The following is a 20,797-nucleotide window of genomic DNA, read 5'->3' on the forward strand; positions in this document are numbered from 1 at the left end:
AAACGGAAAATGTTTTTCGGCACAGGTATGCATATAGACATAGACATGTGCGTGTGTGTTTGTGTATGAATAGACATAGACATTTGTGTGTGTGCGCGCGCGCGTGTGTTGTGTATGTATGTGCGTCTGTTTGTGTGTGTTGTGTGTCTGTAAACATATATACACACGCACACATATATACATATATAACGACATATTACAGTCATTGAAACGCGGTCACGCTAGGCAACCACCTTGATGATTTTAATGGAACAAATCGAGCCCAATACTTGGTCCCTATTTCATCAGACATATTTGCCGAACTGGTAGATTACTGAGAGGAAAACAAACCAATATCGGTTGTAAAACGTGTCTTGTGTATCGTATGTATGTATGCATGTATGTATGTATGTATGCATGTATGTATGTATGTATGTATGTATGTATGTATGTATGTATGTATGTATGTATGTATGTATGCATGTATGTATATATATAATATATATATAGATATATATATATATATATATACATACATATATATGTGTGCATGTATGTGTATACAGAGAGAGAGAGAGAGAGAGAGAGAGAAATGCATTTATGTGGGGTTAAAAAGTTACCTAGTGAGCAATGCTGTCGGGAATATAGCATCCCTCTTAGACCTAGACTTGGGTTTCAGATCGAAAAAGGGAATTCTGTTTAAACACATGCACTACTCTTGAACATCACGACGGCGGAAAAGGCGGTGTATCTAACACATCTCTCTGTCTGCCTCTCTCTCTCTCTCCCTCTTTCTCTCTCTCCTCTCCCCCCCCCTCTCTCTCTCTCTGAATGACCTTTCCCTGAAGAAGCACTTACCTGCCAGAAAAAAACAATCCCCGAACTATCATCTAAGAGGTTGCAATTCGATATCATATTCGAGTTAGCTGCAGTTTTTTCAAGTTTTCCAGCCATTATCGCCCATCATGTATGTATGCATGTAATGTATGTATATATATATAATATATATATATATATATATATATATGTGTGTGTGTGTGTTGTGTGTATGAATATATATATATATATATATATTATATATATAATATATATATACATATATATATTATTTTAAATTAGAGATAAAACCACTTTTAGGCAAATCAAACGGTGAAAATCATACGCCAATACATAGAAATAAAATTAATTAAAAAATATATAAAAAATATAAAATATAAAATATAAAAATCCAATTAAAATATTTAAATTAAAGTTAAAATTTTTAAAAATTACTTAAATTAATAATTTAAACTTATAAATTATAAATATATATATATATTTATTATTATTTTATTTAATTCTTTATTTTTTAATATTTATTTATATTTTTTATTTATTTATTATTTTTTATAAACTATCAAAAAGTATTAAAATTTTAATAAGATAAAGAGTAAAATCACTATATATATATATATATATATATATATATATATATATATATATATATATATATATATATATATATATATATATATATATATATAATATATATATATATATATATATATATGTACGTATATATACATATATATATATATATATATATATATAATATATATATATAATAATAATATATATATATATACATACATACATTACATGCATACATACATGATAGGCGATAATGGCTGGAAAACTTGAAAAGACTGCAGCTGATTCGAATATGATATCAAATTGCAACCTCTTAGATGAGAGTTCGGGGCTTGTTTTTCTGGCAGGTAAGTGGTTATTCATGGAAAGGTCATTCAGAGAGAATGAGAGTCAGACAGATAGACAGACGGACATACAGATTTGTTAGATACACCTCCTTTTCCGCCGTCGTGACGTTGAAGGGTACGGTGTGTGTTTAAACAGAATTCCTTTTTTTCGACCACAAACCCAACACTAGGTCTAAGAGGGATGCTATTCTCCCGACAGCATTGCTCAGTAGGTAACTTTTAAACCCACATAAATGCATTTCTTTCTCTCTCTCTCTCTTCTCTCTCTCTCTCTCTGTATACATACACACACACACATATATATATATCTGTGTGTGTGTATATATATATATATATATACATACATGTATACATACATACATACATACATACATACATTCATACATACATACATACATACATACATACATACATACATACATACGTACATACGATATATAAGACACGTTTGACAACCGATATTGGTTTGTTTTCCTCTCAGTAATATGATAGAATAAGTACCAAATATTGGGCTCAATTTGTTCCATTAAACTCATCAAGGTTATTATTCAGGGGAGGGTTATTCACACAGAGAGAGAGAGAGAGCGAAAGGCCTCTGTCCGACCTTTTTCTATGCTGCATGGATGTCTTCGTATGTGGTGTTTTCTGACATCCACCTAGTTCATATGTGTCCAGATTTTATACTGGTTAAAATGTATCCCTGCCCTGCAGCTTTATTTTAGGTTGTTGGCACTGTTAAAGTTAAAGCGAATCGGATGATAATTGTTTAAACCGTCTTATATTCTTGGTCGAGTACAATTAATACTGACCTCAAAGACTAACAGAAGTAGTGAGAAACTTTTTACAGCCATAAGTGCTTAAACGTTACCTGCCTGGACATCTTATCCTTATCTATTCAATATATATATATATATGTATATATATGTAACTGTGGCGGTACAGGTGTCAATCCATTACGGTCGTTTCTATCAACTCCTCTAATTGATTAGTGACAACATTATATCATTGTAAAGAAACCGTCGGATGAATTCATGAACTTCAAAGTAAGGAGCATTCAAAATAAAGGATTTTCAAAATGATTGGTCTGTAGATTTTAAACTACGTTGCATCATTTTGAATGTCCTTTATTTTGAAGTTCATAAATTCATCTAGCGAAAATCGTTTCTTTACAATTGTGTAATGTTTTCATTATTCAATTAAAAGAGTCGTTAGAAACGGCCGTAATGGATTGATACCTGTACCTCTACTATTACTCATATTTTATTCACTTGTCTTGGAATCTGCCTTTCGTAAATATTATGGACCGTATATTTAATATAATGTACATGTCTGAGTAGCTGAAGAAGGGATTTCTTCACTCAGCTGGGTCTAATTGTCTACATACACTGCAAGAGTATCTTTCAGCCGGTACTTATATACCAAGTTTGATATTTACATAAAATTGTTGTATTTGTATATTATTCCGACCTAACAAATTGCCTCAGTTTATGTACCTAATTTAAGTGAATCTTCCTCATATGTGTTTTTGTGTATGTGTGTTTGTATGTGTTTGTGTATGTAGTTTGTATGCTTGCACATTTTTTAACTCTAGGAGATATAGCTTGTAAAGTCCGCTAGAAGTTTCTGAAATCACTATAGCGTATACTCACCAGCCTCGGTTGTGCGACACACACATAAATACTCCGCGCAGACATGCACGCACGTACAATGAGATTCGTACATAACACACTGTTTGACCGCGTAATGTGAAACAACATGTTTGCGAAGCTAACTAATCAACCACCCCCATCGTCTCCTGCCTCTATATGAGTGTGTGTGTGTGTGTGTGTGTGTTCATTTGTGCGTGTGGGTGAGTGTGTGCATGCGTGTGTGTATGCGTATCTTTCTATCCACATTTGCATGTATGTATGACTTCATAATTATTTTTCCATAATGTTTCTATTCTTTTCTATTCTTTTCTTTTTTTTTTTTTTTTTTTTCTTTTTTATTTTGTTAACGTGCTATTGTTTTGTAATACAGATCAAACATTGTTTTAGCTATGTTTTATGTTTTCGGCAGAAAATTCTCTAGAGCAACGAATAAGGGGTTGAGACGTTGGAAACGTTATATATTTTTTTCCACGTTTGTTTCTAAAACTGACTAAAGCCGTAAAACTTCACACATCATGTGAATCGTGTTGAAGTGTTAGACTTATTTCAAGTACGAATGAAGGTTATTTATATATTTTCTCTTTCTCAGCAAACAATATTTTTGCAGGTTTTTCAATATATCCTCCAGCTGTTTAAGTAAATTTTCTATTTTAAAATCAAAATTATAAATTATTTTTGTTCCTCTAAAGATCATTATTTTTCCCCAGAAATTTACACATATACATTCGTACTAATACACACACACACACACACACACACATGTATTATACTTCTTCGTTCCTGCCATATACATTTATGAAACACCTTTCCATAACTCCACGAAACGCATACACACACACGCACATACACACACGTGATATCGTGATAATCAATTTTGTACTTATATGAAATTCTGTTTTACTGTTTCATTTACGTTTATTTATTTGTTTTCTTTTCGTTGTAATTTATTTTATATTTCATTCACACAACGACAGAATAGTCTACATTTACTATACTCTTTTCTTCTAGCAAGAAACTAATGTTACGAAAGGATTACGAATATTTAAAATTGTTACTATGCACAATGTAAAATGGTATATGCCTAATTGGATAACACGGAATACGGGTTTTTCCTTAAGCTTGGCAACGACATAAGAATAAAAGAATAAAAGAATATGTTGAAGGTATGATATTGAATAGAGCAGCGCCAACTCCCACATTTTACCTAATATTTGGCATGAAACAGTTTATCAATTTGTACTGAAATTATACACACATACACACATACACACACATACACACACATACACACAAACACACATACACACACACATATAGAAACATTTTGTGCCTATGTGTAAGGAGAAACATGTAATAGTGCAAGTAAGTGTAACAGGATGAAATTATCAAAACATAACATGATCTAATTTTTAGATCATGTTACAATGCCAAAAGTAAAATCATCCAACAGTTACAGCATCGTGTTAAAGATATCTTAAGAAGAGCATCACCTATTAAACAATATATTTCCAGGAAATGCACAGTCAGCACATTAAGTGAAATTACTATCGATTCGCAATCATATGCGTTAGAGGAGAAACGAAGATATGCTATGATTCTTTCCCTACTTTAAATGTATGTGTGAAATAATATTGCAGTCTACCCAGGCCTTATTGAAACTAGATATTATTTAGGGTTTCGAGACTTGGCAGCTAATCCTATTGGAGTTAACTAAGCATTTGTAGGAGAAAAGTGAGGGTGGGAGGCGCAAGAGAGAAAGAAGGTTTGGTAGTGAGAGCTGATAGAGCCTGACGCGAAAACGAGGTGTTTGCAAATAGAGGCTGGTAGTTGAGGATCTGCTGGTCAGTGAGAGAGTAAGGGAAATGGAACACTGAGCATTATAGGAATGAGCAGAAGAGTCGCCGTAGATGCTGCTGTGAAAACGTCTAGATGACTTTGGTAGAGAAATGTTTAGTGAGGTTAGTAGAATATCGCTTGGACTCGGGCCAAGGATTGTTCAGATTTGATCAGCTCTCCAGGATAAGGCTGTATGTTGTAAGATCTGAAATTCACAAGAAACCATGACAAAGTTTCCAAGTATTTTATTTTAAACCAAAAGATAATAATAATACATTCTGCAGATTTTTCGACTTAGTATATCTACTGAAGATTATAATAAAGAGAATCAAACTTATAAGAGTCTCTCTGTGTACTGAAGATCTTACAGCAGAGAAAGTGTGTTTTCTCTTGGGAACAAACAACTTGTGGTAAAAAAAAATTCTTTGCTTAAAGTAGAAACTTCAAAGACATGAACTGCAGAACATAAAAGGCATATGAATGTATCTCATGCTGTTATGCAGAGCAACACTGAAAGGCTAATGGAAAATAAAAGCCGTAGTACATACTGTACAAAATTAAGAAATAAGGAAGAAAAAAAAACTAATCAGAGTTCACTTTAGATGTCGGGACATTATAGCTACAGTTTCAGAAATTACATTTATTGCACGCATTATAACCATAAATGTGTATGATAATTACTACTGAAATTTGAAGGCGTTTCTGAAATGTATGTTGTATTTCATCTGGCAATTGACCACATCTGTCTTTCCCAAGATATTTCTGCTGCTGTTGATTTAGCTTTGAAGAGTTGCCCACCGAACCGACACGAAATTACCTGAGGTTTGAAGTGTGTGCGTTAGAATGATTGCTAACAGTAACAAATAACCACAAACACATGCATACATGCAGTGCACTCATTCATGCACGCTATGAAAGACAACTTTAATACACACAAAATCACATATACATAAACATAAATCATGTTTGTCTATTATGGGACCTAGAATACTTGTTATACAACAATTACATAATGTCAAAGCACATATTTCTCTATACAAAGATAATTTATGAATGGATTTTCTATATGTTCCTTATTATACTGATTAGTATGAAAACGAATCTGTCATATGAATTATGTCACATAAATACGCACTGAATTCTAAAAGTATGCGTTACTTAGAAATTGCTATTTCAAAAAGCGCAATTGTTTGCTATAGTACAAGTTTATTTTATGAGTATTTTAATTCTATTTTCGGGAAAAAAACCTTCAGACGATTGAACACCGCATTGCGTGATTACTGAGTAGCACGAGGTGAATACTCATGGATTAGACTAAAAGCGTTTGTGAAATGAACAACCCATCATTTAGCCAAGTATAACGTTAGCACATTGGCAGAGTCACTATAGCGTTGTATAGAATGCCTCATGTCACTGGTTTTAATTCTGCCTGCTGGGCTCACATCCGGTCAATGTCAAGGTTACATTTCATCCTTTCGAAGTAATAAAAAAAATGGCAAATCAGTGAGGTGAATTGTCAGAACATTGAGAAAGACAGGCAGGGAAGCTTGCTGTATTTGTTCCGATCCTTTGCATTCTGTGTAAAAATTTTGCCATGGCCTACTTGTTGATAGGTTGAATCCGCCAACAGCACCACCAACTGGTCATTGGGTGTTTTTAACTGGGTCCATTCTGTTTTAACGATTCGGGTCATTCCTGCGGTTTAAGGATTACCTCCTGTCTCCCCACGACGAGTCTCCAAGGCTGAGTCGCAGTTTCCCTATTCACTAGGGTAAAGGGTTAAAGGGTAAAGATCCCCTTCGGTCATGAATAACCGTTGGATTGCACCTAGAAAGTTGCCCCTCCGAGGCACAAGCCGGGGAAAGTAGATTGTAGAAAATTAGCAAGTCGCTCATGCATACCAAAAATCCCCTCCTCACGCCACCGATGTTATCCAACGGAAAAGCAAAGGCCAATTCAGCTTGGCACCAGTGGCGTCACAAACTCACTTCTACAGCTGAGTGAAGTGGAGCAACCTTAAATAAAGTATGTTGCACAAGAACACAACACAGTGCGATCCGTGAGTCGAACTCACTGCCTCATGATTGTAAGCTCGATCTTCCAACCAGACGCCCTTACCGCCTTTTTCACGGGATATGCTAATAACATGGGAATTTAACTTATAGTCAATGTCCTGCGGTGAACACGATCAATATTTTCCTTGCTGGGCAGTTGTAGGACTTCAGACCTTGTGTTATCTTGAATGTTCTCCTTTCTCATAAATTCAGCTTTTGCACAGTTGATAAAGGGGGCGAGTTATCCTAAGTTTGTAACCATGTCCGCATGAATGTCCTTTGGGGCTAAACTCCTTTTCTGCCACATTTTGTTACTTTTGAAGTCTTCTTTGAACCGTGACCTGTTAGTTTACTTGGAAAGCCACAAAGCAGTTATTAATAAGTACAGGTGAAATAAATTTTGCAAGATTTCGCAGCCCTAGCATTACTCCTTCTTTGTCAGACCTCGTATGGCTTTTACTGAAACGTCTGGTAATTCTTTTATATCCAACGCCGATAACAAAAACCATTCGAAGAAATGAGGGTAAAGAAAAGTAGCTAATACACAGATGAAACTTTGGGTGAATTTTAATTCTATGCAAAAGCTGTTTATTTTACAAAATTAGTGAAAGGAATATTCCGATCACCATTACGAAGTAACATAAATTGTACAGAAAACTGAAGCTGCAATTCGCCTGTAAATTCTCATGTGCTCACCGGTGTTTTTGTGTTTCGGCACTGGAAACCACCAGCATAATAAATTAGCGTAAGTGTTTGGATAAACTATACACTTCCTAACACTACCTAGTTTTGTATCTCTATGGATTTATTCTGTTTTTACTTGAAATGGTCGACCTATTAAATATGATTTGTTGATGTTCTTACGCCCCAAATGAATACGGATCTAATAGACCAGTGTAAAAGTATTCCTCTCTGGCCATCCTATCTTTTGTTAATTCAATCTATTTAAGACTAAAATATACATTTTGAAATACTGGGTGATAATTTAAATAATTCGGAGGGAGTCTACCGACCAATTTGTACTCTCTTGTTCCTTGAAGTAAATACCAATACAAATATACGAGGGAAGGATACTGTAAAGCTTTTTGAAAGTTTGGCTTGTATATGGTACAGCGTCCATCATATTTGCTAGTTCCCCACAACTGTTGGAGGATTAAACCGGTTTATATTCGGCTTAAATATTGAATTCAATGACACTTGGAAGTAAATGAATAGAACACAAATTCAGCGGGATAATATTTGGGGGTTGTGCCAGGCGTCGACGGTAACACGGTAGGCATGAGGAGCTAAGACAAGAATATATTCCGGATGGATTGGTGGAAATATTATGGACATAACCAGTGCCGAAGAACAGAAGCCACTGTCATATCAATACAATAAGAAGATATTGGATATATCATATATATGAGCTACGCTTTGTGACGTTATTGAGTACATCTCAAAAAAGAAGTAAAATTATTTTGTTTTAGATATAGTCTCCTTACGACTTCGTGTATAGTAGCACTAACGCTTTTGATCTAGGAACTATGGCGTATTATAGATTTATAGATCTTATCATTTTATATTCTGTCAGGAATTGATAAGAACATAACTATTTTCTGATTCGAAAGAGAAAAAGCAGTTTTAGAGTACATTTAGGTACGTTGTATGGGTTCACCAGGAAAGATAGTCACAGATTGAGTGGCTTACGAATACGTACTGTATAAAATACATTAAAATCGTTTAAAACACTAAACTAGGCTGCATTGAAAAACTTTTCTCCACAGAAAAAATTATATCTTACTTTACTGTGCACATGATCACAAAGATAATATATTAAATATCAAATCTACACAGTAAAGAAAGTGTTTGAAAACGATGTAATCTCTCAATATTTAAGATATAATTAAAATAAACAACAAAGATTTATCACTACTGAAAAAAAGCAAACCTTGGAGCATTTACAGGTAAAATTAACAGTCAAGACTCCTTGAAATGTCACTACATAGTATAAGATGTATATGAAAAATGATAAATATATTGGCCGTGTCTAGTCATGCTGCCTACAATATGTGTAAAATTTGGCCTGTTCCTCAAAAGGTAACGTTAAAGAATATAAGGAAAGTTAACGCAACGAATAAGTAATTGGAACAAAATAAGACAAGACCATCAACATAGTATTCAAACTAGAGGGGAATTGATCTGCAAAACTAAAAGCCAAAACGTTCTTGTTTTAAAATAGGTTTCCAGATATGTGCTACAGCCTTGTGGCATGAAATGAAATGACACTAAGGTAAATCCAGAATACAGGACTCAACACTACAATAAACTACCACACAAGTATGGTCTACCTAAGTTTCACATGGATGGTATTCCATTAAGACCTATAGTGAGCTGTAGAGGTTCAGCATGTCATCCTCTGAGCCGCTTCCTTGTGGATATAGTCAGTCCATTAGCAGTAGTGTCAACATCGTACGTGAAGTATGCCACCCACTTCACGAAATTGGTCAAGGATACCCTCATTGAATCCAACCAGATGGTGAGTCTAAATGTGATAAGTTTGTGCACCAAACTCCGAACTGGTGAAGCACTATCGGTGATTCAAGAAAAACTAGTGACAGACACCCATCTAAAAGAACGCACTAGTATACCAATAAGAAACTTGATGGAAATGCTGACCTTCTGTGTAGAAACTACCTACTTCAGTATGGACACTGATATATATCGACATGAAGAGGTTTTAGCTGTGGGTTCGCCATTAGCACTGATAATAGCCAATCTATATATGGAATACTTTGAGAATTTGGCTTTAGGATCAACACCACTAAAACTAACCCTAAGGTTGCGATATGTTGATGACACCTTCATACTCTGGCCCCACTAGGAAAATGTCCAAGGGCTGTTAGATCATGTGAACTCAATAAAGTCATCCATACAGTTCACACTGGAAAAAGAAAAAGACAATCAGCTAGCATTCCTAGACGTATTAATAACACGCACCAAGTATGGATTCAGAAATGGGTTACTGGAAGATACTTTCTTTAGCTTCACATCCCACCATCCATACAGCGTAAAGCAGGGGATTGCTCAGTGCCTAAAACATCGAACAATGAACATAAGTAGCGATCGTGATACCCACCTCAAAAAATGATCAAGCTCAGTAACAATCTATTAAGCAACAACTACCCCAAAATACTCCACTCCAGTTATGAAGAAAAGAATGGATGAAAGCGATAAACTGTCCACTGTCTGTCTATCCTATGTGAAAGGCCTCTCCGAAAAGATACAAAACATATGCGGCCCATATGACATGAGGACAGTATTCGAGTAAAACCACCAGTAGGAGAGAATATAAGTAAGAACTGCGTGACTCCATCCCATGCACCTGTGGTAGGTTATACAAAGGTGAAGCATGCCACCCCCTCAAAATAAGGGTAGAGGAACATCGCAAAGCTGTGACACGGGGAGATATTGATAAATCTGGTATAGCTGATCATGTTTGGAAAAATGGGGACCACCTCCCTCTGTGGGATGAAGTTAAAATAATAGACAGAGAACACCACTGGAAAATACGAAAACTAAAAGAAGCAGCACATATGCTAAGGCATGACAACCTCCTAAGCAGACCGAGTGGAGATATGAACATCATATGGGAACCGGTATTAAGGAAGGATGGGAGAATATCTACACTACTACATCTGCGTGCAGAGTAATTCGGCTTCAGGACTCTGATCCGGATTGTGTTACTGACAAACAAGCATCAGCAATCCGAGATTATATATTTGTCCATCATGCATTTCTGCACCAGATATTCTTAAAAGCGACACTCGTTAAAATAGTGTTGGTTTGAGATGCTAGTTGGTGATAATAATAACATACTTATATTTACGAATGAAAACTAAATAAGTGGAGGAAAGATTAATGATGAAGGCATATCTGCTGACTAAAAGAATGACAGCCTGCTGTTTCTGTTGGTGAAACAGTTGCACTAAATCATTATTTCAGATTACGATCTCAGTGCATCTGTTTCAATAAACTAATTTGTTGCACCAGCTGATTGTGCGCAAATCTGATAGCATAGGCATATCTTTTAACATCAGATTGTTTGTTGTTAGCAGATTCTTGACAAAAAAATGTAGCAGCTATGTGTATCTATGTTCGAACTATTTGAGTGCCAAATATATTAAAATATGAGATATTTGCTACGTTACTCAGCTTTTGTTGCTATTCCTGTTGGAAAAGTTTTGAAAATATAGTGTAGGCGCAGGTGTGGCTGTGTGATAAGTAGCTTGCTTAACAACCACATGGTTCCGGTTCTGTCCCACTGCGTGGCACTTTGGGCAAGTGTCTTCTACTATAGCCTAGGGCCGACCAAAGCCATGTGGATGGATTTGGTAGACGGAAACTAAAAGAATCCCGTTGTATATATATATTTATATATATATATATATATATGTGTGTGTGTGTGTGTGGGTTTGTCTCTGTGTCTGTGTTTGTCTCCCCATCATCGCTTGAAAACCGATGTTGGTGTGTTTACGTACTCGTAACTTAGCGGTTCGAAAAAAGAAACCGATAGAATAAGTACTAGACTTACATAGAATTATTCCCGGGGTCGATTTGTTCCACTGAACGTTATGCCCCAGCATGGCCTCAGTGAAATGACTGAAACTAAGAAAAAAGTGAAAATGTGAAACCTATAACAGAAGCATGCACGTATGTATCATGCCGGGTTCACCAATATGCAAAATGATATTATCAGGCAATGACAAACAAAATTGTCGTATAATAGTCTTTTCTACTCTAGGCACAAGGACCGAAATTTGGGGAGAGGGAGCCAGTCGATTAGATCGACCCCAGTACACAACTGGTACTTAATTTATCGACCCCCGAAAGGATGAAAGGCAAAGTCGACCTCGGCGGAATTTTAACTCAGAGCGTAAAGACAGACGAAATACCTACTTATTTATTATCCACAAGGGGCTAAACATAGAGGGGTCAAACAAGAACAGATATAGATAAAGATATAGATATAGATATAAGTTGATTACATCGACCTCAGAGCGTAACTGGTACTTAATTTATCGACCCCGAAAGGATGAAAGGTAAAGTCAACCTCGGCGGAATTTGAACTCACAACGTAACGGCAGACGAAATACGGCTACGCATTTCGTCCGGCGTGCTAACGTTTCTGGCAGCTCGCCGCCTTAAAATGTCGGATAATATTGAACACTTATTTTTCACCTTTACTATCGCCAATAAATCAAAACATTTACAAGCTATACGGACATTTATTAAATAATGTATACGAATGAAGCTACGATTTCAATATTTTCAAAAAATTACACAAATATAACAGAAATTCTTAATGTTAGAATCATAATGAAAGAATAACATCAGTAAAAATTTCTACTACTTTCAAGAGTTTGTTAGAAAATACATATATATATATTTCGGTGCAATAATATTTGTGCGTTTGTGTACGTGCACGGGCGTGTATGTATCTATGTCTGTAAATAGTGTCTCCGTACTTAGTGAGAATACATTGTATATACTCATAGAAGGTTCACGTTAGTAAACTTCTTTACCATACACTTTTAGATTAGCTGCTCTTAAATTTGGCACTCTGTCATGTAACATCTTTGATTTATGATAAAATTGTTTGCATAGCAAGTGCGTTACTCTTAAAAGTTGTGCTCTTGCATACCTTGTGATTGAGCCGAAAGGCTGTAGCGTGACCATCCCTGATTGCGCCAATGTGCCTGTGGGGAAGGTTAAACCGGCTGTGACACCAGTTTAATTAATCGGAATCGTGATGACGTAAACACGTTTGTTGATGCGAGCATATTTAGTGTTTGACGTTTATTAGTAAAATAAGCTGCAATTTTGTGACTTTACGTGCGAATCAATGCAATACCACAATATATAACAACCTGAATTATTTTCCAAGAATGCATTGCTCAAGGGTTATCAATTGTTTTCTAACTTGTATCATTTTAACAATCTTTACAGAAACATCTTAACATGGCAGGATATCGTGCACTTCAAAAAAAAAATTGATGTTTGCAAGATATTCTCTTAATGAGCGTATTTTTATCTGCATAGAATATATCTTGAAGCATGTTGTAATATGTAGGAACAGCAAAATATGACATGAAAGACAGAAATTAATATTGAAGGAAAGAGGGTAAGGAATAATCGGAGTTCAAATAGCGTCTACTCTTCCTTTCTCAAGGTAAACAAGCGACTTAAAGTTATACATGCATGTGCGTGTGTGTGTGTGTGTTTGAGTGTGTGCGCGAGTGTGTTTGTATATATAAATATATATATACGTACACACACACTCACACACACACACATATATATATATATATATATATATATATATATATATATATATATATATATGTATATATAAATATATATATATGTATATATGGATATAGATACATACATACATACACTCATACTCACCCATTCATATTCATACTTACATGCACACTTACACACACAGATGCATATAATTTATGTATGTATGTATGTATGTATACATATAATATGAAATATATATTGTAAGAAATGATATGCCAAGACATAACTACATTTTTCAAAATTATCGGAGAAAAGTTTGGTTCCACATACACTTTTGTTGAATTAATGATGGAAAGGTAGATAATAACCAACAGCTATAAGACAGTGACATGAAAGGCATGCCGTATAAGGTTGAGGATATCATTGTGTTTGCAACAAAGTATATCTAACTTGGGAATACTAGAAACGAATTCATATCAAGTCGGTAATAAGAACCTTGTACATAGAAGAAAATGATAGTTTATACAGCGTCTAAGATTTTGATAAAATATTTGTAATATTGATTGCCCGCCGTGTGTCTGATATTGACTGAGTCGTGAAAAACAGAAATAAACAGACTGAAGAGAGAAATATTGTCTCAAGGAAAGGAAATAAATTGATTCCTTTTATTGGCACTTTATCAAATATTTCGAATTAAAGATTGCTTATTTTATTCAGGTATAATAGTTTAATGGTTTAATAGGAAAGTGGCCATGGGTTATGGAAATAGCTCTCGCATAGGTAGGTTTCTATCGATTGGCAATACAACTTGGGTCGTGATCTCAAACGGTCAAGGGCATATATCTCACTGGAAAGTGCCCAGCACGGGGATAAAAAATTGATATTGTTTCTATAGTGTAATTTTCTGCTGGCTCGACCATCTCCAGTACCGGGGAGTGAAGCATGACATTGATATATCATCTGTCTCATGTTATTATTTTCGACGAATGATTCTTACGCAATCTCTTGAGATACAAAAATGTTCACAAACACACACACACACACACTAACACATGCACACATACATACAAACAGACGCATACATTTGAGATACTCCGCCTACTATGCACAGATACACATTCACACGCAGACATAAGCACAACAGAGCACTCTCGTGAAGAAAATAAGCTATAACTATAGGTAGGAAAACAGCAGAAATAATAATATCAAAAAATTATTCCAAGTTTGGCATAAAGCCAAATATTTTACAAGATTGCATTACTGATTTAATTAATCTCAATACTTTGTTGATATATAATTTATCAGCTTGCACCCCTTGATTTTTGACAAACAACGTTGATCCGAGCGGTTTTTGAATGTAAGTCAGAATAGAGCGTTAGCAAATACTACGATGTGTTCCTCCCAGATTTTTGCTGATTCTTCTGTTCGATGTTACATAAACAAATAACGATAACATACCGAGCCACAGGCACAGACCCGTTTTATAAAAGAGAAAGTCTCCAAAAATGCGATAAATGTAAAGGTTCTCGAAATATAACTTGTCACATGGCTAAGATGATCCGAGATTTGTTGAATGAGAATGGAATTAAAAAGCTCCCATGGTCAAACCAGTCACCAGATACGAATCCTCTTGAACACCTCCGGGACATAATGGATGGGACAATTCATACAAAGAAAAAAAAATAGGAAAGCATCTTCAAATCTTTTGAGATTACTGCATGAAACTTGCCAAGAAATTCCGCAAGAGAATATTCATCATTAGATCAGAAACATGGCTAATAAGGTCCTTTCATTGAAAAATGCAAAAGGAATGTCTACCAAATATTACATTTTCACATTATAATAGTTAATAAATAATTTGAATGTATAATATCAGATTTAAATAAATTTTAATGATTATAAGGGTATCTATTTAATTCTGTCATGTGTGTATATACATATACACTTATACACACATACATACATATATATATATATATATATATATATAATATATATATATATATATATATATATATATATATATATATATATATATATATATACATATACATATATATATACATATATATATATATATATACATATACATATATGCACTGTATTTATGATATTCAATTTTTGGAAGTTTTGGATTCATTTGCTTAAAGGTTACCAAAACAGCAACTCTAGGACATTTTCATGTAGATGCCCTTCAGGGTTGGAAATGCAGATTAGTGTTTGTTGAGGAAGAAAAACCTCTCAAGACGTTCTGATATTGCTTATTTCTGTCTTTAGTTTTTAGAACCCATGCATACATCAAACCGAGTTTGTGGTAACTCTTCGATCCATAAGCACTGTTGATCTTTGTGCGTAATTTTGTGAGCGTTTGTGATAATTGTGATGTCCGATATCTTGACGTTAGTTATGGTGGTGTCGAAATCAAAGGAATTATTCAGAAAAGGCAATGTGATAGAAAAGTAATTTTCTTTAATATTACATTGTAAAATTGATATTAATATCAGGGATCCGTTTAAACCAACGGATAACTTCTTAGGCACTTTGGCAAAGTGATAAATGCGATATCCACTTGACTTATGGATTCATTTATCGAGGATATATTCCTTAATTCTTCTAAATATCACTTTCGGTTCGGTGAATTAGTATTATCGCTGCTTTCTTTGAATGGTCTTTCAAACAGAAATATGGAAGTATGGGTCTAAGGAATTCTGTTATCTTCTTGATATGCAAAGTTCCTTCTTCTTCCTCTACTTCCTCTTCTTCTTCTTCCTCTTCCTCTTCTTCTTTTTCTTCTTTTTCTTCTTGTTCTTGTTCTTGATTTTGTTCTTCTTGTTCTTCTTGTTCTTCTTCTTCTTCTTCTTCTTCCTCTTCTTCTTCTTCTTATTATTATTATTATTATTATTACTCCTACTACTACTACTACTACTACTACTACTACTACTACTACTACTACTACTACTACTACTACCATTACTTCTACTACTATTTTTCCTACGCTTTTGTTTCTTCTATTGATATTATTATTGTTACTACTAAAGATTTTGTTTATTTTTCTTCTCTTTAACCTTAATCTTATTCCACGTCATTTTCCTCCTCATTTCCCAACGTTACCAATCAACATTGGCTTCCTCTTAAACATCTTCAACTGCCCCCCTGATATTTCTACGTCGTAAACCTGTTTTCTTCACCCATAATATTAACATACTGTATATAATTTATATTTACTGATTCTTTCATCTTTAGTTATAAAGATATTCGTTTATGATTAAATTAAATCCTAGATTAAAGATGTATTCTATTTATACGCACACACGTGTGTTTGTATATATATATATATATATATATATATATATATGTGTGTGTGTGTGTGTGTGTGTGTGTGTGTGTGTGTGTGTGTGTATGTATGTATTTATGTATGTATGTATGTATATATATGTATGTGTGCATGTATGTATGTATACATTCTTATATACCTGTCATAGATTCAACTCAATAGCTGCGGTCATGTGGCACCGCCAATAGTTTTGCGACACTTTCATTACTTGAAACCTTCTCTGATATATGGCATTTGGTGAATGACTGAGTTTGATTTTGCAGCCCTCATTTGCATTTCCTGCCGAGTCTAAACTCGGTTTATGAACATCTCTCATCTCGAACAAAGCGGTTTGCGAACAATATTTCGAACATAAAACGTCTCGAGTAACGAAAGACCATTCAGAGAAAGCAGCGATAACACTAATTCACCCAACAAGCAAACAGGCAACAACAATTGGTGACAAGCTAGGAGTATCACCAGCAGAGCATCAGTTGCTGACTACTTTTCACTGAATGCACATCCCTGCTCGAGTTCTTAAATTTGTCTGGTGATACGCTGCGGTAGAGTCGTGCGACTTCTTTGGGCATGTATTCTAGGTTATCAGACAGTGTTGCTCAAGGAGCTGGCTTCCAAGTCCTATGATGTTATCAACCTCATGTATGCAAACTTGGTCACGGGATGTTCTTTGACACTTGGTGATTAAAAGATGTTGCCGAAGGGATATGATGCGATATTCAAAGACATTTGCGATCGACTCAAGCCACTTCCTCCTTGTGTTCATTTTAGGTAGAGGCGGTCTACATCACTGTCTATGTGGAAATTATGTGTGCTTGTTAGTATTTTTCGGTTTTTCACATAGTTTGATCTCATCAAGCGTCCAATCAAGCAACCCAAATGTAGGTATGAGTACTGGTACTGCAAACACATTGTGGGCCAATGTTTTATTGAATGCAGAGGGCTCTGAGGTCCAAATTTTTTTCGGCTGTAATATTCTTTAGTGACACGTGTTTTGTTATAGGTGCTACTGTAGAATTTTAACTTGTTGTACAAATATCCAACGATCAAGTCTATTTCAGGTGCTTTTCCATCTTGGAGTTTCTGGATCACAGTTGCGAGAGTTTCACCATCAATGTTGTATGTTTTGGATGTAATGCAAGAGCAATAACTTTTCTGATTTCTTCCAGCCACAGAGCATCTTGGTTAAATTCCTTCTCTTCACTCCCGATTTTCCTCTAGAAGGAATCTATGTGTTCTCGTGAAGGAGCTTCCGTAATGTTTACTGCCCCTCCTCTCATGTCTCTGTATACTGCTGCCTGATTGCGATTAAATCTTTTGTTTATTTTTCGTCTCTCTGTAATTGTCTTCTGAAGTCAGAGTTTTTCACTGACAGCTTTTAGCTCCTGCTTGAGAGTAATCAGTTTGCAAGTGAGTGTCTTTTTTTTGCTGTGTCCAAACATCATTTCTATCTCCTTCTTTATTTTCTGTTTGTGGAACGTATAGCGATTTGCTTGTTTGAATGCAATAAGCATCCTTACATGACTGATGGCCTTCCGTAAACCAGTTATCTTTTTCTTTGCCTTCAAAACCCAAGATGGTACTTTATTTGTTATTTCGCTTTTGTTTACTTTTTGAATATTATTCATGTGTTGTTTTACAGTAGTAGCCAGAGCATATAGACAGGCGTTAATCTGCCAGTATGTGGGTTCATCACACTGTTGTAAATACTCATCACCAATTTCATTAACAGCTTTTGATACCGTATCTGGTGTTTTTTGTTACTTACTTAGGTAGAGAATACCCTCTCCTCGGGAGAGTCCTTCAAAACCAAAGTTTTTTTCTCCGAAAAATTTCAGTAAGGGCACAGTTCACTGGCATATAATCTTGACTACCACTACTTCTACAATAATCGCTGCGGTTGTGCCTGCTATTTACTATAATCGTAGTAGGGGGACAGTGGTCAGTAACTCGAGCCAGTCAAGTAGGTTGGCTAGCAGGCACTATAGAATCTGTCGGGAAGTCGCTACCTGCGAAACCACATTGTGGCCTTATATCATCCACGTTTTCGTTTTTGTTTCTTGAGTTCGGAAGAAGGTTAATTTTCGATTTATTAATAAAGTTACAGTTACTAACCTTCTTTCTATGCTCTACAAATGTTGCCTGTTGGCATAGTTGCTTCGCAGTAAAGTGATTTAATTCTGGATGTAGATCGTCCCAATTTGATTTCATGTAGCCAATAGCGGGGTTTTGTTTCGCATTTTCGTAGCAGTTAAATAGATCATTATTCAATTCATAACTCCAAGAGAAATGATTTTTTTGTAATTATGGTTTCTTCTATAACAACAGCTAGAAAGAATTTGTTCACCTGTTGAGCTGTTGTTTTCGTTCTGTTCCTCGATTGTGTTGTTGTTGATGTTGTGTCCAGCCATATTGTTTGTAGTAACTCTCTGCATGCTATATTTAAGTTTCAATCGAAAATCACTCTGTATGTATGTATATATGTATGTATGCATGTATGTATGTATGTATGTATGTATGCATGCATGTATGTTTTATATATGTGTATGTAGACACAGACACACATAGAATATATTTATGTATCTATGTACGGGTATGTACGTTTTTATGTGTGTCTGTATGTATGTAAGTACGTATGCATGTGTGTATGTATGTATGCATGTTTTTACGTACGTATGCATGTATATATGTATATTGAAGTTGTAATTAATACCTGACGAGAAGTAGCCGAACAAATACGTTCTTTTTCAAAGACAATTTTCAGGCTTTCCTCAAAAGTGATTATGCTACTAACATTTCATAGATATAAAAACGTTCATTATACCCATTTATATGTATAAGCGATTTCTGGTTAATTTAGTACGTAATATGAAACGGTGATTATGCCCTGTCTCGTCATCCATACTTAAACATGGGGTAATTGTAATTGTTGAATTTCAGGACAGAGATGTTTTCCAATTCTTCGAATCTTCATGACTGAAAGTCACACGCCCAAAAAGCGCGCGCGCGCCCAAACACAGTTGCGCCATAGGACTGGTCACGGCTGGAATGCTTCACACCGTATTGTTATGATTGATGCTGTGCGATAATACCAATACAAACACCAACACATTAAACACAGCAAACGTAACTGACAATTCAGACTTAATACATATGTTCCTTAAGATTACTGCTGTTATTAATTAATCTTATAGCACCAATAATGGGCACCAGATTTGGGGAGGGACTAAGTCGATTAAATCGAATCCAGTATTCAACTGCTACTTATTTATCAACCCCGACGGAATTTGAATGTAAAGACGAGCGAAATGCCGCTAAGCATTTTGCCTGACGTGGTAATGATACTACTAGCTTATTGCCATCTATAGAACGAATAATAATAATGATGATGATAATAATAATAATAATAATAATAATAATAATAATAATAATAATAATAATAATAATAATAATAATAATGATGATGATGATGATGGTGGTGGTGGTGGTGGTAATTATAATAGAAACAAAGAACCTGCAAGTGGTAATGGAAGAACTGAAACAGTGCTTCGTTGCAAAGAAAGCAAAGATGGTAAGAGACGACCAAAGAATGAAGAGGTACTACAAGAATAGGTTATTCAGAGTAGTTCAAAAGAGATTCCTAACAGAAATAAACAGAATGTGTGCAGATGACAATTTGATGCCAGATAACATTGAAAGTTAAAGGTATTAGGGTGACTTCCGGAGCAAAGACAAGGAGCACAAGAAGGATGCTGAATGGTTGAAAGAACTAACACAAACAGTAGTCTATCCACAACATGTAGAACTGGTCATTTCAGTTAGGGAAGAGAAGGAAATCAGCAAAAAGATGGACAACTAGAAGACCCCGGGACGAGATGGAGTTCAAGGCTACTGGATCAAAAG

The sequence above is a fragment of the Octopus sinensis genome, linkage group LG3, assembly GCF_006345805.1.
Source record: "Octopus sinensis linkage group LG3, ASM634580v1, whole genome shotgun sequence".
Lineage (NCBI taxonomy): Eukaryota > Metazoa > Mollusca > Cephalopoda > Octopoda > Octopodidae > Octopus > Octopus sinensis.